At 49.6% G+C, this 22897-nt stretch overlaps 1 protein-coding gene across 3 annotated transcripts in view; it reads left to right on the top strand.

Moving 5' to 3' along the window:
• Positions 1-22897, top strand: part of Rtn4rl1 (reticulon 4 receptor like 1) — a 68533-nt gene that overhangs the window by 18544 nt on the left and 27092 nt on the right. Inside the window, exon 1 of one of the 3 annotated variants that reach the window (XM_087191980.1) lies at positions 3736-4185. The exons of the other annotated variants lie outside the window; for them this stretch is intronic. The gene's annotated coding sequence lies outside the window, so the exon portion shown is untranslated. Of the gene's footprint in view, positions 1-3735; positions 4186-22897 lie in introns of those variants that run through there. 3 annotated transcript variants of the gene reach the window in all.

Raw genomic sequence — 22897 nt, 5'->3', positions numbered from 1 at the left:
GTGGAACCACTGAGCTAAATCCCCAGCTGATTATTATTATTATTATTTGTTTTTCGGTACCAGGGATCAAACTCAGATCCTTGCACTTGCCAGGCAGGAGGTAGAACCACTGAGCTAAATCCCCAGCCCCCCCTCCCCTTATTATTTTTACTAAGGGGTCCAGGATGGACTCAAACTTTCAATTCTCCTGCCTCAGCCTCTCAGAGTGCTGAGATTATACATGGTCCCCACCCCACCCAGCTTGTCTTTGCTGCAGGCTCTGACCTGGCCTCTTGACAGGCAGACACACTCCTGGGAGGAGGCATGTGTCCTGGAGCTGGCAGGGCCCCGTGAGACCCTCAAAAGAAGCCTGGAACAGAGCTCTCACCTCCCCACCAAGGAGGCTAGAATCAGTTTCTCTCTCTCCACTCCCTTGAAAAGAACAGCAACCTGGGGAAGGCCCCTTCCTTTTGGAGGTTTGCCCTAAAAGAGTGGCAGGGTCAGAAAGAAAGAGATGGGAGGGGTCCCCAAAATGAGGGCACAGACTCTTCCTGTCCCATCCTCTCTCTTTGCTGAGGTGGGGTCTGACCCCCTGCTCTAGAAATGGAATGCAGAGGCTCCCTGGCTGCTCCCCGTTTGCCTCACTAGAAGCAGGCTGCAGGGACCTGGCCCAGGGTGTTTTTACTAAAGCTAACCACATTATACTCTAGACAGAATTAACCAAAAAAAGAAAAAGAGAGAGAGAAAAAAAGAAGGATAGAAGATAGTCCTTGTACAAATGCTGCTGCAGTGTCTGCCAGGACCTAAGATCTGGGACTATCTATCTTTTAATAATTGAGGGTAATAAATATGTATTTCTTTTCCTAGCCATCCCCCACCCTCTGAAGCTTGTCAGCTCCCTGCGTCTCTCCTCTGATCAGACCAAGTCTTCCCCAAGCAAAAAAAAAAAAAAAAAAATCCTTTAAGCAAAAAGGATTAAAGCCTAGAAAGTAGGTCTGCCCAAGCTCGCCCCTCCTCCCCTCCCCTCCCCCAGGGTTGGAGTGCAGAGGCCCCAGGGGAGCCTGGGACTGGGGAGGTGGGGGCAGCCCATGTAGCAAATCCCTGTCCTCTCTCCCCAAACCCATCCAGTCCTAGGAGTGGTTTGATGGGGTGAGGGGTAGCCAGGCCCAGGTCTCCACTGGCCACCGAGGAGGGGCTGAGAATCAGGGTCCCCCACCCCTCAGTAGTACTGGACACGGGAATGAGGGCTTTGGTCTCAGTCTTGGCTCCACTTTGCAACCTGGTTTTGCACTTTCAGGGAGAGTGTGACCTTGGAGCAAGCATTTGAGTCTCAGGTTCTTCATCTGTGAAATGGGACTATAAATACTACCCACTGCACAGAGGATCAAATAAGGTAAAGATAGTCCATTACCTAGCACCTGGTGAATACAGAATAAATGAAATAAAAATTATTTTTGTTTTTATGGACTTCTCCAGCACAGAGGGCAGCTTGTCTCTCCCATCCCATGGCACTCCATAGTTCCCAAGGAAGGGCCTGCCAGGCACAACCATTTTTCTTTTGGTGGTACTTGAGGTCGGAGGCTAGGACCTTTGCACTGACCTGACATATCTTCAACCCTTCTTTATTTTTTTATTTTGAGACAGAGTCTCACAAAGTCACTTAGTTACCTACATTGGGCTCCAATTTGTAATTATCTTGGGATTATAGGCAATCCCCACCACACACTCAGCTCACAACCATTTTTTGTGCATCATTCCCAACATCCCTTGAAGAAAGGGTTGAACTAGAGGCTTAGTGATGGGGTTAGGACCTGGCCCAATGCTGTGGGAACCCATAGGTGAGAGAACTGGAACCCAAAGCAGGACTTGGTTCCCTCTGCCCTTTGGTCTAGCACCTTTTCTTCTGTCCCACAATGCTCTTGTTAGGGCACCCAGTGTTCCTGGCTCTGGGCTCTCAGAACTATCCAGGAACCACATGGAAAGGCTTGGCCTGGCTGGAGAGATAGCACCCGGGCAGTGGTGGCTGCTGCTTGTCGGACAGACCTGCCTTCCTGTACTCACAGCTGCCAGGCTTGCTGTTCTGCTGAGACAGCAGCTCTGGCCCAGGCGGCTCCCTCCCTCTGTGCTGGGCACATGCACACAGGGCTGGCTCCAGGTGGCCAGTTCTGTGTCCCTGTACCCATCGGGGCCTGGAGACCCTGGTTGGCTCCAGTGCTCAGTGGTTGGCCACGTGGATTCCCGGCCCTGATGCCCACCCCCCAGGCTTGCCTGGGCTGCTCTGGGCCCTTGGCAGGAGAGAAGAGGAGAGGCAGGGCAGGGAGGCCGGAGGGCAGAGAAAGCGGGGAGGGAGGTGGCTATTTATAGCTGGCTTTGCTTTTGTTCCTTTTCCAGCAATGCTTCTCTTTAAATAGGAGCAGGGCTGGAGGCTGCAGCTCTTCCCCAGCCGCCTGCAGTCAGTGCTCCTAAGTGTGTCTGAGTGTACGTGTGTGTGTGTGTAGACACACATGTATAGGGATGGGGAGAGGTGCACACTTCAGTGCATGTGTGTGCCTGTGTGAGCATGTGTGCAGGAAATGGATGAAGGGGACAGAGTTCTGTGTGCTTATGTGTACACCAACACCAACATGTGCAGGGCAGTGGGCCAACTGTTGTGTGCCCACATATGTGTGCACAAGTATAGAGACAGGCACCTCTGACTGTATTTACATTGGGAGGCACACAGGGGATATGAGATAACATGTTCATGGGTGTGAGAATATGTACACACGTGCATTTTATTAGTTCATGTCTGCAGTACCACATGTGTATGTTCTGAGTTGGGGTCGGGGATAGCAAGTATGTGTATGGCTCTATTGTGAAGGGTGTTCCGTGAGCAGCTCCCAAGGGTGGAAGTACATCCACGAGAATGAGTGTTGAGGACATCACCACTGTGTGTGGCTTAGCGTGCATAGTGTACAGGGGAGGAAAGGGATGGCCACACTTTGTGCCTGTCCTGTTCTGATATTAACTGTCTGGCCAAGAGTTGCCCGTGTCAGAGGGAGTGCAAAGGTTCTCAGCATCCTACCTGGATGCCCACTCAATGGCGTTTTTTAGAGCCCTCCAAGAACCCCTGGGGTCATTGTGGAGACAGAGCACTCCCTTTTCTCTAGGGAGGGGTGACCTAGCCAAGAAGTCTCACACTTGAGGCCAGTCTGAGTTCCCAACCTGGCCCCACAGCTATCAGTCTCTGCCTCATTTCACATCTGTAAAATGGGGAAAGTGAGGTCCCCTTCAGGCTGCTGTTGTGATCAAATGAGATCAGACTTGTGCTGTGGTTTAGGCTTAGCAGACCCGGAGAGCTGGACCTAGCTCGGTCCCGGTCGGGCGGAGAGAGGACTCCGCTCGGCGGGGTGGGCGTCTGGGGCTGGGCGCGGCCGAGTGCTCGCCACTGCCCCCCTCTCCCCCGCAGAGCTCGGGCGCCAGGAAGCGATTACAGCGCGGGCCGCCGCTCCCCGCACCCAGCAGCGCAGCAACCCAGATCTGTCAGCAGCTCGGGAGGATCAGTGCCCCCCGGGAGCGGCCGGGCGCTAGGGGGACGCTCTCGGCCTCAGCCGCCTGCAGAAGGCTCCGGGGCTCCAGGCTTGGGCACCGCCCTCGCCTCTGGGCCGACGGGCCTCGCCCCAAGCTCCGGATCGATGCGACAGCCCTTCCCGCCCCTCCCCCAAAGGCCAAACAAAACATAGTAAATATTTAATCCGGGCCAGGGAGCCAAGGAGGCCTCCCCGCCCCCTCCGCAGCCGTCTGGCTCCTCTGCCAGACCCGGCTGCTCTCCTCTGTAACGAGGCCGGGAGTTGCAGGGATCGATGGAGCCCAGGGGCGGCCTGCGCCCTGGGGGTGGCATCGCCAACCACCGCAGGCTCTCTGGCCCCCGAAGCCTACCGGAGCACACCTGTGCTCTCGCTTTTCCAACAAGGCCTGGGAGGCGCGCTCTCCTCACTGGCCCGCCTCTGCCCTCCTCCCTTTTAAAAGGCTGACTGTGAGCAGCTGTGGTGGTGGTGGTGGGGCGGCCAGAAGAAGAAGACAGCCGTGGGGACGTCTTGGCCCTGATTTATGCCTGAGCTCCTGGCCAGACCCGACCTCCAAGGCCTAGGTGCCTGAAGCCTGTAAGGGCCTTGGGTGGCGCTAAGTGGGGCTGGGCCAGCTTGGGAGGCTTCTACAGAGAGGCTGGTAAGTATTCCTTAGGCCCTGTAGTCCAGGGCTCCCGGGCATTGCCCTGCAGGGGCCCTAGAGGAGGTGATGACATCTTCTGCTGCTCACTCATTCACGCAGCGGACAACCACTGAGTACCCACTGTGTGCTATGCCAGGCAGGCATGGGCAGCCAGCCAGACTGCAGACAGATTGAATTCCAAAGGAGACAAACAGTTAATAAGTAAACACAAAAGGTGATTTCAGCTGGTTGAATTTAGTGTAGAGAATAAAACTGTAATATTGTGCTTGGCTGGGGAGAGGACAACAGTAGCTAAGGTGGTCAGGGAAGTAGCCGGTGATAGTAGATTGGGATAAAATCACTACTAGCAAATTTTACAGCACATGCAAAGGGCCAGAGGCAGGAAAGAAATTGGTGTGCTCTAGGATTGGGAAGAAGGGCCAGAGAGGTGGAGTGTAGGTGAGTGGTGGGCAAGGAGGCAGTGATAGGTCCCTTAGCATCTCATAGACCAAGGGAGGAGTTTGAATTTTATTCTAAGTGCTATGTGATGCCATGAGAGGTTTTAAGCAAAGGGATGACATGATCTGATTTACGTCCTTAAAAGCTTCCGAGTCTGCAGTGTGGAGGAAGGTAGGGAGTTAAGGGTGGAGGCAGGGAGGCCAGGGTGGTGAGGAGATGATGCAGTGCTGTACCCGAGAGAGGCTGCTGTCCTGCCTGCCTTGGGCAATGACCGTGAAGTGGCCATTTAGGCTCCTACAGCTGCAGGGCCCCCCAGCAGCTGGGAACTGCCTGGTCCCGGGCCCCTCATGCACAAAGTCCCTGGGGGTCTGAGCAAAGACCAACACCTGGGATTGCTTCTGTCCTCTCTCCCCGACCCAGACTCCACAGTGGGCAGCCCAGGAAGACTTTTTTTTTTTTTTTTTTTTTTAGGAGCATTAGAAAATGTTGACATGTTTTTTGAAACAATTTCAGATCTGATATCTCCGCCAGATTGAGTTTGTAACCAGCTTTATTGTTTAAGCCTGCTGGGATTTCATCAAAGGCGTCTGCTGTTTACCCAGAACCATTTCATTGGAGAAAACAGCAAACAGACCTGCATTTCTATCTGATTTCACTTTTTCCCCGTTTCTCATGAATTTAAGTGCTCATGAAAAACAAGGCTGATAAGGCAAAGCAGTATGGATCAAGCCCCATGGAGGGGACTCAGAGGGGTCTCAGATGAGGTTTATTAATAGAGCATAGAAAAGCAGGAGGTGGCTGGTTGCCCCTCTGGGGGCCAGGAGGAACTCTTGCCCAGCAGCCAGCCATCCAGGGGGATACTTCGGGTGCCAAAGGGAGGTGGGGAGTGCTGCTGTTTCCCCATATACTGGTCAAAAATTTCCTGCCATCCCCTTGTATCTGCTGTCTTTACCAGTTTCTAGGCCATTTCAGACACTGGCAACAAACAGTAGGACCAAACATGAGCTCTCACATGGAAATAGTGGTGGCCCAGCCTCGGAGATGGGTTCAATGAGGCCAACTCCAGCTTCCCTGGGAGAAGGCTGAGTGAGGAAAGAAACACCAAAAGGCAAATGGAAGGCAGATCACAAGAGGACCAGGAAAATCACCTTCTTCCTCCTCTGCCAGCACTCAGAACTCAGCTGTTGGTCCTGCCAGGCTGCCTGAGGCAGCACAGGGCAGGCAGGGCAGGTTCCAGGGACTCTTTTGTCACAATCTCAGCCCTCCCTCTGCCTCTCCAAGGAATCTACGCTCATGTTATCTTCACCCGACTAATAGGATTCAGGCAGGCCTGTTGACCCAGCAAATGTTTTAGCCCAATGAAGGAGATGTTGCTCTACGGCCTATCAGGAGGAGGCATTCTATGAAAGTTGGGTTAATGTGCCTTGTTCAGTTGCTTGACCAACAGCTAGTTAACTGCACAAGTTGCTTGGCATATAGGTTGTTTCTTATACAGTTATACAGTAGACTCACTTCTAAGGTCAACAGATTTGAACCAATTACCAAGAGGATAAGGACTTTATCTTTAACTAGCTATAGATCTTACAGCAAGCATCTGAGAGAGGTGATAAGACACAGAGTGCCAGGCATACCATTGTTCTTTACTTCCTTCCGGCAAGTGGGACTTGCAGTGATAAGAGTCAGCCCCCTTGTGTGTGACATGAGCCTACAACGAGAATGAGAGCTAGGAGGGCACAGTGGTGCAACACCTGTAATCCCAGCTAATCAGGAGGCTGATTGAAAGTTCAAGACCAGCCTGGGCAATTTAGTAAGACCTTGTCTCAAGATAAAATTTTAAAATAAAATTTGAAGAAATGACTAGCAAAGTAGCTCGTGGTAGAATGCTTGCCCAGCATGCCCTGGGTTCTAAATCCAGTGCTGGAGGGAAGAAAGGAAGAAGGGAAAGGAAAGGAAAGAAAGTGGGTGTTCCCTCCCCATACCCACTTCCTCAGTGAGAGCTTAGCCTCTGCTGGGTCTTCCAGGGCTCCCTCCATCTCTGTGGGCTCAGAGCAGATCCCAGGCCTCCTTCAAGAGTAGAGGAACCACCTGCTGCAGACCATGGAACTTACCCCCAAGGGACTGGGGAATATTTGCTGCCATCATCCTTGGGGAGCCTCCATCATCTCATTTAATCTTTCTAAGCATCTTTTCCAACCTTCCCTCCCCAACCCAGGTAGGTATTGTGTACTCCCTTTCTTAGAAAGGGCACTGAGGCTTGGAGGTGGGAGGGAGCAGGATCTATTTGTGTTGTCTGAGGTCACCTGGCCAGGCAGTTGGTGAGCTGGAATCGGAATCCAGCCTGGCTGACTGGAGTCGGGGGTCTTTTTACTTGGCCTCACAGCCCTTGGCTTTCTTTGAGGCTAGGTTGAGGGGCAGGGGGTTCCATTGGCTGGGGGAGGGTGGCATGGGCCCTGTGGCATAGTCTGACCTGAGACTATCTAGACATGAGGCTGAAGATATTCAAGCCATAGGCTGTAAATACCCCGCTTTTGCCCTTGGAAGTGGATCTCTGGCTAGGAGAATAGGTAGGTCTCATGTTACAAAGTGGGCTCAGGACCACTTGGGAGGCTGAGACATGAGGATTACTTGAGCCTGGGAGTTCAAGACTGGCTTGTGCAATATAGTGAGACCCCATTTCAAACAAAGCAGCCACAAGGGAGACACTACTCTGCTCCCCAAGGCTTACCACCTCTGGCCCCAAGTCCCTGGGCTCCTTTCTCGCCATCCCCATAAGAGAAAGAAGGGAAGCCTACTTCACCTCTTGAACCCTACCATGACTTTCCTCTCAGCACCTTATCCTCCTCTGCAGTGTCTGTGAATTCCACCCAAGCACACACTTTCCAGAGGCAGCAAAATCTGCTTTTATCCCAGAGACTGGGAACTGGCCCCAGAGACTTGCAAAGGGGGTGAGTGTAAGCAGTCTAAAGATGGGGTGGGGATGTGTTTTGCTTTGGCTCTGCCCTGCTTGCTCAAAAGAGTTGACAAGTTCTTGCAAAATTGCTTCAGATCTCTCAGCATTTTCCTCTTAATGGCCTTGGCAGTGGTGAATCCTTGACCTTTGAGGGTGGGTTTGATTTTTTGGAAAAGGCCAAAAGTAATTTGAAGCTGTGTGTTGTGAATAAAGGAGTGAGCAATTTGCAGAATGTGATTTGTTTTTGTTGTTGGGATTTTTAAAATTCAGAACACGATAGGACCCTAAAGAATTGAGCCAGTCCTCACAAGGAAGTTCCAGAAGTGTTTTAAGTAATGGCAGCATTTGGGGGGTGGGAGTATGAAATGAGCATTCTGATAGAAGGGTAGGGGAAGGGAATTGATATTTTATTGAGCCAATACTATGTGCCAGGCACTTTACATACATTATCGCAAATGGCTGAAGTCATTTTTGGAATAAAGCCAATCTATAAAAGAAATTCATAAATAATCTGTTATCTTGCCTACTCCTCACAATAATCCTATTAGAACAACCTCTTAGCCCATTTCACAGATAATGAAATTAAGGCTCAAGAAGTTAAATGACTTCCTAAAGCCACATAGCTTCTAACTGTCAAGGTCAAGATTTGAACCCAGGTTTGACTGGACTCCAAAATCAAGGCTATTTGATGAGGGAGGAGGTTTAAAACAGTCTTTCTCTGTAGTTCAGGCTGACCTCGAACTCACAATGTCAAGCAGGCTGGCCTCAAATTTAAAGCAATCCTCCTGCCTCAGTCTCCCAAGTGCTGGGATTATAGGCATGTGCCACCACACCTGGCTGTTTTATTTTTTGATGTTTAAGTTTTGATATACCCATCCCACTCATCTCCACCTCCAGTAATGCACAGCAGTAGTTTCATTATGTCATGGTGACTTCATTAAGAAAAAAAGATCATAAAGAAGTCACATGTCAGGGTGAAATGCTGACTGTGTGCAGAGGCAGCCACTGTCAGCAGGCATGGAGGGATGCGTGGGTGATGATGGCAGGGCATGAAGAATGGTGTTTATTAGGTGCTGGAAAAGGCCTGGGAGTTCCAGATGTCAAGCAGTTGTAAGTCAGAACTGCCTGTCTCAGCTCTTGTCCAGCTCCAAGAGCTGAGCAGGCTCCTAGTTCAGTGCCTTTGGATCAACTGGGCTTTTGGACAGACCAACCCTGAGAGCTTTCTGGGGCACTGGCAAGACAGGGCTCCCTCTGGATCATAACAGCAACAATAATGATACCAAGAGCCTGTCCTGATGGAGCACTTGTCATGGGCCAGGTATGGTGTATCATTAAGCTTTGGTCCTTCTACATCCTCTTAGCCCCCAACTCGGGCGGCGGGGGGGGGTGTTTAGATAATCTTAGCTCCCAGTTGGGTCCCCCAACCACACAGGGAAAAGAACTCTCCTTGCATGCAGTCCAGACTCTTGCTCTAGTATGGCTTTGTCGTCATCGTGAGAGAACAGGGAGCCTGAATACACAAGGAAGAAGGGTGGGTGTGGGGCTTGCTGCACACCATTTCCTGTACTGGAGACACAGCTCCAAGGGGACTTTCTCAGCCACAAGCACAGTTGCAGCTTTCAAAATATAGCAGTTCCACTTCCAGGAACTTACTTTATGGAATTTATGGTTGCACCTGTGGGCAGAAATGCATATAATATGAGCATGCACGGTATCATTGCTTAAAATAGCAGCAACAGGATATAACCTAAATGTCTATCAGTAGGGGACCAGTTTAGTAGAATACAACACCCTCATGCAATGGGATTCTGCACTCCAAGGAATGGGCGAATCTATGCTGATATGGGCTGGATGCCAAGATGTATTGCTAAGTGAAAAAGCAGTGGTAATACACTGTGATACCATTTGGGTTTTTAAAAGAAAGATTTACTTGTACGTGATAGAAATTTTCTGGAAAGACACTAAAGAAACTATTAACAGTGGGATGCCTCTGAAGAAAGACACTGGGGACTGGAGGTCTGAGAGAGGAAAGGAAACTTACTTTTCATTGGATATCCTTTTGTATTCTTTGAGAAAAAATGTTTCTACTATGTGCATGCATTATCTTTCTGATTAAAAAGAAAGTGGTGGGGGTTAAAAAACCCAAATCCCCAGTCTTTATCAGGCTTTTCAGTCTTCTTTTCCTTCCCTGTCTCCAGCTGGGTCCTGCACCTGGACTCACAGGTCCCTCCTCAGCTCCTCTCTCTCCACCGCAGCCCATGCCCCCTCCTCAAGGCATCCATTACCACCTCTTACAGGTACTCAAAACCTACCTTTCTGCCTTGAAATACAAACAACTCTAATCTGGCGAGAAGGCTGAGCTTCACTGCACTTACAGAATAGACAGCAATCAGCTGGCACTGAGATGCTCGATAAATGTTTGCTGAATCGAATTGAATCTGTGACTCAGTTGGTTACACTGAGCAAGGTACTAATTGGCCAAGGTTGGACATCCAAATCCCTTGTAGCTTGGCTCCCTCTGAATCTAGAGAGGGGCTTTTCCCCTGCGTGCAGTGCAGACCGCGCCTCCCATGTGGCTGCATGGCACAAGGGGGGAGCCCTACATGGCCCGGGAGGAGGCGGGTGTGGGGCTGAGCACACACACTCTCCTCTCCTGGAGACCCAGCTCAGAGGGATGTTAGCAAGCAGCAGAACAGATCAGCAGTGTGACAGACAGAAAGGCCCAGCATTGGAAGGAGCCTGACTCAGAAGAGCCTCTGGAGTGGGCTCCAAAACTTTTGTGTCTTTTGTTTTACATTAGTCAGTTGGTTTTTATTAGAAGAGCTTTCAAATGCACATATAAAAGGTAGACTTCTCCACCAAGTGTGGTGGTAGGTTGCCTGTTGTATGTGTTTCCCATGGGTGAAAAACACCATTTAGTAGTTTTTGTTTTCTTTTGCTTTTTGTTTTTTGCCGGGGATGGAACCCAGGACCTTGTGCATGCTAAGCACTGTACCAGTAAGCTCTTATTTTGTTGTTTTATGTCCTGGAAGAAGGAGAGAGTGTGTGTCCCTTGCCCATGACTGTCTTGTTCTTGAAATGAATTTCCCCAGGATTCTCTGGCCTCGGTGTGCCATGCCCCGGCAGCACTGTTCTTGAGGCTGTGATCCAGCCACTTGGCATGGGCTCCAAGACTCTTCCAGCTTGCTTGCAGGAGAGACTTCTTGTCCCAGTAAGGGTTATTATGATGAGGAAGCATTTGCCTGCAAGCACAGTGAGTCAGAAAGTTTGATGTGCCTTCCAAAAAAAAGCATCTATAATTTTTGACCACATTAATAGAAGTGTCCAAATCTAGGACGGTGAGGAATCCGGTCCTCTGTATGCTGAGCACCCACTGAATCATTCTCTCCCTCGTCATCATCCACCAATAGAGTCCATCTCCTGCCCATCACTGAACCCATCCCCTTCTCTTCATTTCCTCTGCTGTCACCAGCTGGGACCAGAGTCCCTCATCTCTTGGTTGGAACATTGCAGTAGCCTCCTAATTGGCGTTCTAGATTCTTCTCTTGCCTCTGGTGTCCTCACTGCAGTTAGAGGATGCTAGGGAACAGGATCTGATCATAACCCTTTGACGGCTTACAATCTTTCAGGGCTTCTCACAGGTCTTAGAATAGAAGTCCTATTTATTTTCCCCACTAAGTTTATTGGTACATTTTAGGTATACATACAGTTACACTCATCACTGGGATCTTGTACTTTTACATGATGTATCTTGGTTCTTATATATAAGTCCTGGGGTTTTTTTGTATTTGTTTTTTTTTCTTTTGGTACCGGGGATCGAACTCAGGTCTTTCTGCTTGCAGGGCAGGCAGCGGAACCACTGAGCTAAATCCCCGGCCCTGTAAGTCCTGTTTTTAACAGGGGTTTCAAGACCTCTGGTGATCTGGCCCCTGCCTAGCCTCCAACCCACCTCATCGCACCTCCCCTCTGGCTGAATGATTTACCTTCTTTTCTTCATGTGTGCTAGTTTCCCTGCACACTCAGGTCCTCAATATGCAGACTGTGCTACCTGGAAGATTCCCTCACCTGAAGTAATTCTTTCTCTTCCTTTAGAGCTCTATTTAGATAATACTTCCTCAGGAGGTGGTCTGAGCCCACCAGATGAGGTCAGGCCCCAAGTTTAGGTGCCAACAGCACCCAGCATTTGTTCATTCACTCAGTAAATATTTAATGACACCAAGCGGAGTTCTGGGTGCACTCCTGGTACGGAGGACACAGTGACGATGTAGCTGCCTCTTGAGGGAGGTGTTTAAGCACTGGACTCTTAATGATCTCTGATCAGAGAGGTCAGGAGAGCCACAGAAAGCACATATGTGCAGATGTGTCTGATTTTCTGTTCTGAAATTACATGGCTTCATAGCTAGCAGGACCCTTAGAAATGGCTATGCCTGGTGACCTGAGGATTGGGACACAAAATGGGAAACCCAAACTATTGAAATAAAAAAGGAATCTCACGGGCCGGGGATTTAGCTCAGTGGTTCCAGTGTCTGCCTCGCAAGCACAAGGTCCCGAGTTCAATCCCTGGTACTAAAAACCCAAAACAAAACAAAAAAAGGAATCTCATAGGCTTATGAAAGTAAGATTGAACTTCAGGTACAATTTGATCACACAGCATCACTAGGACTTGGTTCTTCTCTCTTGGCATCTTGGCTTCCTTTCCCTGAGTTCTGGAAGCACCTGACAGCCCCAGGTTGCCATCTTCTTCCAGAAAGAATTCTTCCCCCAACAGGTTGAATCAAAGTCGTTTGCGTTCAAACAGCTGATGTTTGCCCTTGAAACAGCCAGAGGCCTGAAGTGTGTGTGATTGGGTACAAGCCCACCCTGAAGGTGTGGACCGGGAGCCACTCCATCTGAGCACATGGTGGAGAGTTGGGGGACCAGTTCTCCCAAGGGAAAGCAGGGTGGTGAGAGGAATGTGTTCCAGGTGGGCAAAGCTCCACACAAGCTGTAGTCTGCAGGAATCTTGTTAAGCTTTTCGTTTCCTTTTCCATCCAGACTGTGTTACTCAGATCCAAATTTGCCCCTCTTGTTTGGTATGGCAGCCCTTGAGTTACTTTGTCTAGCCCCCTCATTTTGCAGCTAAGAAAGCCAGGGCTTGGTGACTTCTTCAAGGTCACACAGCAAAGTTACAGTGGCACCAGGATGGGAACTGAAGCCTCTGGGCTGGTTGCATCACCTGGCACGCAGAGCCTGAGTCTGGGGTCAGCCTGCCGGATCTGAATCCTGGCTCTGCATTTGTTAGCTGTGGAGTTGTGGTAGTTTCTTAGGACTATTGTAAATTACCACAAACTCAGTGGCTTAAAACCACAGAAATTTATTCTCTCACAGTTCTAGAGGCCAGAAATCTGAAATAAAGATGTCAGCAGGGCTGTGAACCCTCTGAAGACTCTGGTTAACAATCTATTTTTGCCTTTTCCAGCTTCTGGTAGCTGCCACGTTCTTTGTGGCTGCATCACTCCAATCTCTGTCTCTGTCTTCATGAGGCTTCTCTGCCTTCCCCTCTTCTGTCTTTTTTTTTTTTTTTTTTTGGTACTGGGGATCGAACTCAGGACCTTGTGCTTGCCAGGCAGGCGGCGGAACCACTGAGCTAAATCCCCAGCCCTCTCTTCTGTCTTTTATAAGGACACTTTCCATTAAATTTAGGGCCCATTTGGGTAACTCAGGATGATCTCATCTCAAGATCCTTAACTATGTCTGCAAAGACATTTTTTCTAAATAAGGTCACATTTGCAGGTTCCAGAGATTTGGATGTGGGCATGGCTTTGTGGGAGTCACCATTCAATCTAATGCAGGGACTTTGGGCAAGTCACTGAAACTTTCTGAGCTTCAGTTTTGTTATCTATAAAGTACAGGTAATACAGAGTCTTCTTTATAGGGTTGTCATAAGGATTAATATAAAATAATCCTCATTAAGTCCTTCAGAGTGCTCATCACTTAGTAAGTACTCAGTAAGTTGTTTTTTATTGTTGTTGTTGTTATTATTATTATTATTATTATTATTATACCTGGTCTTCCAGTAGCCTTCTCTAAGCTGGCTTTCTTCCACAGGTAGGCTCAGCTCCCATCAGCTAGTAGTAGTAGAGACAAGTCATTGATGTCTCAGTAGAGATGGAGCTGTCAAGGTTATAGTCAAGTGACTTCCTCCATGCTCGTAGCTGGGGATATATTATTGTCCTGGCAGACCAGAGTTCCTGAGGCTGCCACTGAGAGGCAGGGCAGTCTGAGGAGCTCTCCTGCCAATCAACCTCTCACCCTCGCTCCCAGAGGCTGGTATGGGAACCCTATGATTTATAGTGATGAAATGTAAATTGCAGAGATTCCACGTTTCCTGTGTGTGGAGATCCCATCACCATCTCATTCTTCTAACCTGGGGCTCCTCCAGGTCTCATTTGGTAGATTCTGTCTGCGGAGCTCCTCCTCAGCGACCACAACGGCTTGCTTCCTACATCTATCACACCTGCACTGTGACAATGTAATTTTTATCTCTGGTTGTTTATTTCTCAGATGGAACTACTTGTAAATTCCAAGAAGAAAATATATCCCTGTGTGTGACAGAACCAGCCCAGGGTGATTAATCTGGGCTTTTAAGCTGGAAATGCAAACTGGGCTTATGCAGCTCTGTGCATAAATGTTCAATAATCAACTACAGCCATTAATTGTCCCCCGATGAAGCAGCGGCCCCAGGAGGGGCTGGATTCAGTAGGATTCCATCTAGATAGATGAAAATAAGGTCTGAATTTCCCATCTGGCAAGTGGCTAGCAGGTCCTGGACACAGAGAGTGGGAGGTAGGTGACTTGAGGCCAAAAGGTACAGGAGGTGGGGGCAGATTTGACTGTGGGTGTGCAAAGAAGGAGGGACTAAGGATGTTGGTGCAGGTGTGCATGGGGAAGGAGCCCCTTGATGATAAGGGCTCTGGCTTGTATAGTCCAGCAGACCTAGGTTCAAATCCAAGTCCCACTGCTTACCATGCACCTTCAGGAAAGTTCCTTCCCCTGGCAGGAGAGTTTCTTGATCTGTAAAAGGGAACAAAGAATATTTGCCCCACAGGGCCACTGGGAGAATTGAATACCAATGTGTAACAAATGTTTGCTGTATCTAATGGGGGTTTGAAGTAAGTGAGTTCCCCTTTTTCTGTTTATCCCAAAGGCCTTGGGGCAGTGCTCTGACCTGCAAGAGATGAAAGTCACAGAAATAATCAGAATTCTGGCATTTGGAAGGAATTTAGAGAACATCTCCTGCAAAGCCCAGTTGAGGTCTGGGGAAGGGAAGGGCCTTTAGAGTTGAGAGGGAGCCGTCCCCTGACTGTCACTCATGGCTGCCACATCATGGTGCCTCCATGCCAGGGGCTTGACCCTGTTTTCTGGGACTGCCCCAAGGCCACCAGATGGGCCTCAGGTATCCATAGCACCCTAGAACAATAGCGACTTCTCAGTGTACAGATGCATTTTAGGGAAGAAAGATTTGGGGCCTTCATCAGATTTTCAAAAGGATCCCTCATTCAAAAAAATTAAGAAGTTTTTGGATGCTAATATTGTGGCCGAATGGTATGTCTGGGGGGAAATGTACTGTTTATTCCCTGGAACCTGCATTTAGTGTATACATGGCCCTGACATGTGATCTGGAAGTTTCCTTGACTTTAGAACTCCTGTCAGCCCTTATTCTAGCCCAGTTCTTGCTCTTCTGCCTGGGAAAGCCAGCTTACCTGTGCCAGTCTGAGGCAGGGTATGGTCCTTTCCTTGGTGGAAGGAGTTTCCAAGTTTGGCATTTCTGTCCAGATCCAGATTTTGTAGAGCCTAAAGTTTGTTCGATTTTTTTGGTGGACCCTCTTTTATGAAAAAGTACAAGTCATGAATACTGAGCTAGGTGCAGGGCTTTGGGAAGGACAGAATATGTCTTGTCAGTATCGCTATAAATCAACCTTTACTGGTGACACTACTGGGCAAGTGAGATAATTCTCTGGAAAATATGTGTGGTCTCAGCATAGCTCACCCATGAAATGGCCTCCCAGGACCTGTTGCCCCCGGAGGTGTTTGCCCAGTTGCTGCCTGCCTGCTGGGTGCTTGAGATAGAACTGGCATCCCTGCCCCTGAAGGAGTTCACAGCAAAGGGAGACACAGCACACAGGTAAACAGTGACCTGTCTGCCATTGTCACACGCCCATTCCTGCCCCAGCTTCCACTTTGCCTCCTTCTGAGCCACACTTTTCCTCGATCCTCCAGTGTAAACAGTTGCTGTGTCTCTCCCTCCACATTCCTAAATCTATTCCATGGAGGAAGAGGCTAGGGCCTCTAAGGAGGGTCGCAATATTTGTTGCACTTCCCCTTCCTGTAGCTTCTGTTGAGATGAGCAGAGCATGATACTTTGTCCAGGCCCAGGCTTTTGGCAATTCCATTTTCTGATGGAGAGCAGGGAACGTAGAAGCTGTGAGCTACCTCTGGTCTACATTTATCAGGTATTTGTTGGGTGTCACCTTTGTGCCAGGCACTGCACTGGAGATATGATGGTGAGAAAGAGGTTGCCATGAACAGGAAGCTGAGATGGAGGATGTGGATCTGACTTTTATTCTGCCACTTTCTCCTTGTGGGTACTTATGATGGCCTCTGAACCTTTTGAGCTTCAAGCCTATAAAAACACCCTCCTTGCTGGGTTTTTGGCGAAGCACAGGGATTTTACATGTGTAATGCTTGGCACAGTGCTAGTCTGGGGTCAGCATCTGTAAATTCTCAGTGTAATTATTTTGGAAGAGCCACCCTGCCTTTTACAGTTTACACCCTTTTCCTCTCGGGCATCCTGAGGAATGTGCTTTTCTGGCAGGTTTGAAACCTTCCTGGGAGAAGAGTAGTGACGGGCACATGGATAGAGCTCCCAGGGTGATGCCCTGAGTGGCAGTTGCCACAGCTCATGCTGGAAACAAGAGGAGCAGGCAGGAGGCAGTGACTTGTGTGCACTGGGTCGCGATGGGCTAGTGATGAGGCAGCTGTAGGGAGTGAGAAAGGGACAACTCTACCGCCTCCATTTCTCTAAAGCCTCTGGAAAGACAGAGCTGAGCAAAGAGAATTTACCAAGATAGAGTCAGCTTTATTTCCAGACCTTATAAGTCGGCAGTTTCCGGCCAGTGGCCTGGCAGGTGGCTCCCAGGAAGCTGCTGGCCTCTTGTTGCCTACTACGACCACAGCCATTAAGGGGGGACCACAAGGGGCTCATTTGGAGTACTTTATCCCATCAGTGCCTCCCTGCCCTTCCTGCCCAGTGTGGCTGCAGGAAGCAGCCAGGGAAAGGGGCCAGTCCTAGCCCCCTGGGAAACCCTGCTCCACTTCAGATAAGGATTTAAACAGGCTGTGGATTGGGCCCATTAATGAATCTTTTGTTAGTGTTTATTTTTACATTTTCTTCTATAAAAGTAATAAATGTTATCCGTGAGAAATTTGAAATGTGTAGAAAACTGTAAAGAAACTGAGAGAAAAGCCCAGACACTCAACGAAGTGTCCATCACCACTGCGCATATGTGAATATTCTGGCTTTGCACTGAAAACCCCACGAAAACATCAGTGTCAAAGGCTGCCTGGGATTCCATGAAACTGCAATGAATTTCTTTTTTCTTTTGGTGCCAGGGATTGAACTCAGATCCTTGCCCTTGTGCAGCAGTTGGCGAAACCACTGAGCTAAATCCCCGGCCCCTGCAATGAATCTTTTTAAGAAAATATATCTGAGACAAGTAGGTTTGGAATACAGGAATCTTTTTTTTTTTTTTTTTTTTTGAGATAAGGTCTTCCTTGTAGTTCAGGCTGGCCTTAAACTCACTATGTAGCCCAAACTGGCCTGGAGCTCATGGTGATCCTCCTGTCTCAGCCTCCTGAGTACCAAGATTACAGGTATGCATCACCACACCTGGCCTCTGGAGGACACAGATTTTGAGGCACCTCCCGGCCTGGGTGCGTGAGACAAAGGACCCAGGAGCTCAGCCCCTAGGGTTCTGTGTGGCTTCCCAGGAGCCTTCCAGAAGGTTGGCTGGAGTTTACCTCAGTCAGATTTTCTTCTCTATGTTCGTCCTTTCATGAGCACTTTCATACTTGCCCTGCCTGCCTGGTGGTAAGTGGATGTCGGGTGGAGGGTGAGCATAGGGGCAGGGAAGTACCCCATAGAAATGGGAGGGCTGTCCCTGGGCAGAGCTGCCATTGGCAGCTTTTCTCTCCTATGGGAAAGGGAGGTGGTGTGACTGTCCCTGATGAATTACAAGAGAGCAACAACTGTCCTGGGAAGGTGGAGGTCTTAGCGAAGGCTGACGAGGACCCCACTGAGAATAAAGAGAGATAGAAGGGCAGGGCCAGGAGAGGTTGGAGTGCTTAGGCACAAACCTTGACTGTCGCCACCACCCACCCCTCAGCCTTCTTCATTAGGACTGTTGTAAATGATGCCAGGTGGCAGCCAAGTGTAGGGCTACACCTGCTGGCTGGGCACAGCCACCATGGGAGGCCAGGTGGCTCACCTCCATTATAGGGCCCCAACAAGGGTAACCTTGCCTGCGTAGGTTACCGGAAGTGGGGTGGGGTGGGGGCTTGGCCATCTCTTTACGGTCTCTCCAGCAACTCTGAGACTTGTGCTCAGTGGCAACAACGTCTACATCCCAATGGAACTACTTCTCTGAGATGAATTGAGAGCTAAGCTTCATGCTAAATGTTCTGTGTGCATCACCGCACTTAAACTGCACAGCAGCCCTACATGGTGATCCTGTTTTCCTCCTATTTTACGAGTGAGCAAAAGGAGAGGTTAAATGACTAGTTCAAGGTTACCTAGCCAGTCAGTTGCCTCTAGAATCCAAAGGCAGGTCTAATTTCAAGCCAGAGCTCTTAGCCGCTATTCCTGGCTGCTGCTGCTGGGAGCTATGGTGCAGAATTCACCTGGATGCTTCGGCCTGGTGGCTGTTGCTGGAACCCACCAAATCTCTCCTCCCCATTAGCACCTTCTCTGGGGACAAAAGAAAATGCATGTATGTGTCAAAGGAAATCCCAGATCCTAGGGAAGTTCCACCTGTCCCCATTGTTGTAATGTTCTAAAGAGCTAGGTTTGGGCTGGAGTGGGGTAGGGGTCTGGGAGGCTGGCTGAACCCAGTCAGGGCCCTCAGCCACTGATTTCGGAGCCAGTGAACCAACACCTAGAAGTAGCAGAGAAGGCAGGGACATGGTGGGATTAAACGCAGCCCAGCCTGGCAGCCGCCCCCACCTTGACCCACAGAGGCAATGCTAGTTCCTCCCTTTAGGAGGAGGGAGGAGGAGAAGCAGCAGGAGGGTCGTGAGGTGAGTGTGTAGATGCCAGTGCAATGCGGGGTGCTGGCGCGGGCTCCCCAGCGCCAGTTCCTACCTGGGTGGACCCTGCAGGCTCTGGTTGGCTCCCAGCGAGTGCCGCTCATCCTATCGCGCACCTGCATGGTTGCCAGGCAACTGGGACTGAGTTGTAACACCTCGATGAGAGCCAGGATGGTGTTTTTATTTCCTGGCTGTTCCTAATCTCTTCCTTAGAAGTTGTACAAGGATTTTGTTTCTGTCCCCAGAGACCCATCCCACCCCCACCCCTGGTCCCAGTCCCCAGTCCCCAGCCCAGCAGCCTTGGGCCAGACCCACCGACACATCCGAGTTGGTGGTACCTCTGGTCACCTCCAGACCCCAGGCAGGCAAGGGGGCTTGGCCAGCTCTTTACAGCTCCCTCATTTTGGGAAAGACATCCTCAGGGAGCTGGGACTTCGCCTGAGACAAGATGGTCGAAGAACCCCAAAGGTAGAGAAGGACGGGCTCCAAGGTCACCAGGGTCTGGACCACAGTTGTTGGCCAGCATCCTGGGCCTACCTTCTGGCTTCTCATACAGGTTATCTGGGTTTTCCCCAAATTTTAGTCTCTGCCTCACACCTTTCCAATGTCTCACCCATCTGTGTACCACCTGCACTATTTTTTCATTTCCCTTTTCTTCTGTAGATTGACCCACTTTAGCTTAAATAAATGTATTTAAAAGGGAAACTTGATAACACATCTCTAAATGGAGACTCAGTATCACTTGCCATAAATAGAAAGTAACTGCAAAAATAAATACAAAGAAACAAAACATTATTAAATTTTAGCACATGGAGGCTGATCTAAAAAGGCTATGAAAATAACAAAACAACTGCTTATTAAGCACTTACTCTGTGCCTGCCACTAGCTAAGCACTTTATATGGATCATCTCCTTGGATCTCATATTGTTAATGTTCCCATTATACAGGTGGGGAAACTTATGGTCAGAGAAGTGAAGGGCTTTGGTCAATGGCACGTAGATGCTAAATGACAAGTTAAGATTTAAAGCTAAATCCCATCCAAAAGCCTGGGCTTTTAACCATGACCTGTGCTGTCTCCCTGCAGTGTCACCCCTGGCTCCCTGACCTGAGGGACAGTGGTGCAACCTTCCCAGGACTGGGGCAATGACTTGACTAACTGCAGTGGCTTTTACCTGGCCTCAGGGAACATGACCCACTGAGTACTTTCACAGGTGCACTGCACAGCCTCCCAGCAGCCCTGGGAAATATCTCCTTTGTTTGGTCAGGGAGCCTGAGGTTCAGTAAACCTAAGCCACCTGCCCAAAGTCACACTGCCGCTGCATGGCAGGGCCAGGATGTGCGTCCTGTCTCTCTGCGGCCCTAACACTCTTACACCTCTCTGTAGCTCATTCAGCCTCATGCAGAGAGGAGAATCTTTCTTTCTTAGAAAATCTTACAGCAGAACTGAGCCTTCTCCTTCTCACAGGGAACAAAATCTCCACCTGGAGAGAGAGGATCCTGGCCTCAAACTATGACCTTCTTCCCATGGGCAAAACCCTCTGGGCTTCCCCATACCTCAGCAAGAGGCCTGCACCGCTGGACAGGGATGTTTGTTTGGCTTTATTGTCTGCCCTTCTGGAAACAGAGTCCATCATTCCCTATCAAAATGAGCTACTGCATTTCTTACTCCAGAGCCGGCTTATTCTTACCTGGAAAAGAAAGAACAAGGGCACATTTGGAGAGGGAGGAAAATCATATGTTATTTTTAAAAGGCATTTGAGTGAGTGCTGAATAGAGTTCAAGAAAATTGCCTTAAAGACCTGTTCTCTGTGGGGATGGTGTTTCTCATGGCTCCCAAGTATTTGGAAACTTAATTGCACATTTGTACGGGCTACTGTTTTTATTTCTTTCTGGTCTCAGAGGTGGGCTTTGAAGATTGTGCTCTCTCTGTAATGGTTTTCTTTATCTCAAATAAATTTAGCACACCTGCAAGGTAGAGCCGCTTAAAAGAAACTGTGTCAGAATTGGCTCTCTATTTAATAAATCTGCAAATGGCTTGGGGTTCACTGAGATGATGTGAGGTTAGCTCGCTTTGAGCCTCCTGTCACGGGGGGGGGGGCACCTAATCCCCTCCTCCCTTGCTCTCTGCTGATGCTCTGGCCTGCAGAGTCCCAGCCCACATCTTTTGCTGAAACTCTTGCTCCACTCTGAGCTGGACGCCAGTTGGGGTAGAAGAGACTGATTTCCATGTGGGTGTTCGGGGCCTTTTAGGCCAAGATGCTAATAAGAGGCTTTCAGGTTAATTGTAGAACCACAGCTCCCTACTGCTGGGGACTTCCTCAACCTCCCACACCATGTCTTCTCAGAGAATTGGGCAATGCATTTGGGGATCAGAACTGTGTAGTAAGCAGGGTGGGAGTTAGACTACAGGGTTTGGGGTTGGGGAATACCAATGCTCAGAGCAGTAGGGGATCCCAGGCTTATATATACAGCATCCTCTGGGCCTCTCTGGCATTCCCTCCTGGAAATACGGAGGCCCCTGGAGGCAGGTGAGGCTGGGTCTGTTTCTAGGAAATTCCATTTGTCCCCTCCACCCGGCACCAGTCCTGAGAGGCTGACCTGTGCCAGTGGCACCAGTGAGTTCCTCCCTTTGGCTTTGGGGTCTGTTACTGGGATGCCTAACGGGCGATCAGAGGCACAGAGAGCATCAGTGCTGGCTGCAGACCTGACCAGGTCTCTCATGTCCAGGGGCCTGCTCCACACTGCTCTGTTCTGGGTTCTAATTGCCGGTTCCTTTCCTTGCCCCTTCAGGCCTAGTAGTGGAAATACCAGTGGTTTCTTCTAACCTGTTTCTTTCTGTTTGTTCTGGTGCTGGGGATGGAACTCAGGGCTTCTCACATGCTCAGCAAGTGCTCTACCACTGTCACATGTCCCCGTCTTTCTTAATCATCCCTTTATTAAATTTACCTCAAATTAGCTAATGACAACAAGCTGACATAGTGGTCCTGGACAAGTCATTTACTTCTTGGACCTTTGGTTTTCTCATCTGTAAAATGGAGTTTTATTATTAAACAGTTGATTTGGTGGCTGTGGTGAGAACTAAATGTAACATTATATGAAAAATGTTTGACTCAGGGTCCGGAACACAGCAACCTTGACTCTCAGGCTGGCCATGATGGGCTGGGGTGAGGCCTCAGAGGCAGAAGTAGTCGGGGCAGGACTAGTCAGCCACCTCTGTCCTTGGACTCATGACCACCTTCCAGCTAGATTTCTGTTTTCTGTGCCTGAGCTGGGCACTGCTGACTGGTGGCCTGGTTGGGAGGAGGGGAGCAGAATCCTGTGGGATTCAAAAGGCTGGCATTTGTTGTGTCCTATGATGTTCCCCCAAAGCTGTCCATCTTATTGATGTGAGTACATTCTTTTTAGTCTTTATTTTTATTGGGAAACAAAGCAGCCACAGATTTCATGCAACATCGTGTCCTGTGGGAATACACAAGAAAGAAGCAGGATACTGGATATCCTGCTGGAGCAGCAGGTGGGGTAGGACCCCAGGCCCAGCTGGGAAACTGCACTTCAGCTGCTGCTTCTCTGAAAAAAGAAAAGCTGTCTGGTCCAGTCAGCCCCTCTGTGGCCTGGCCACTCTGGAGTCCCATTCAGTTATTGGGTTTAAGGATTCAGGAACCAAAAGGATAGCATAGAAACTGAACCTGGGGAGGAGCCATGCACAGGAAGTACTGATGCCAGTGCCTGTTGGGGAGGGTGAGAAAGATGAGGGGGTGGGTCTCTGCTCCTGGGGGACCCCCACTAAGCTGGGAAGTTCACACTTCCTCAGGAGATGATGAGCCCCATGCAGGAGAGGGATAAGCAGACACTCGTCTGAGGCAGATGAGGGTTGGAGAAAGCTCCAGGGAGAAAGAAGCCTTGATCTTGGAAGCCTTGATCTTTTCCGGGAGAGAAAGAGTGGAGGGGGGATTTCCGGGAAGGGTCAAGGTGGCCAGG

The sequence above is a fragment of the Heterocephalus glaber genome, unplaced genomic scaffold (genome assembly GCF_053883595.1).
Source record: "Heterocephalus glaber isolate CG9 unplaced genomic scaffold, H.glaber_assembly_v1.0 deba00001564, whole genome shotgun sequence".
NCBI lineage: Eukaryota > Metazoa > Chordata > Mammalia > Rodentia > Bathyergidae > Heterocephalus > Heterocephalus glaber.
The sequence above is the reverse complement of the archived record's forward strand: the minus strand, read 5'-3'. Positions and strand labels throughout refer to the sequence as shown.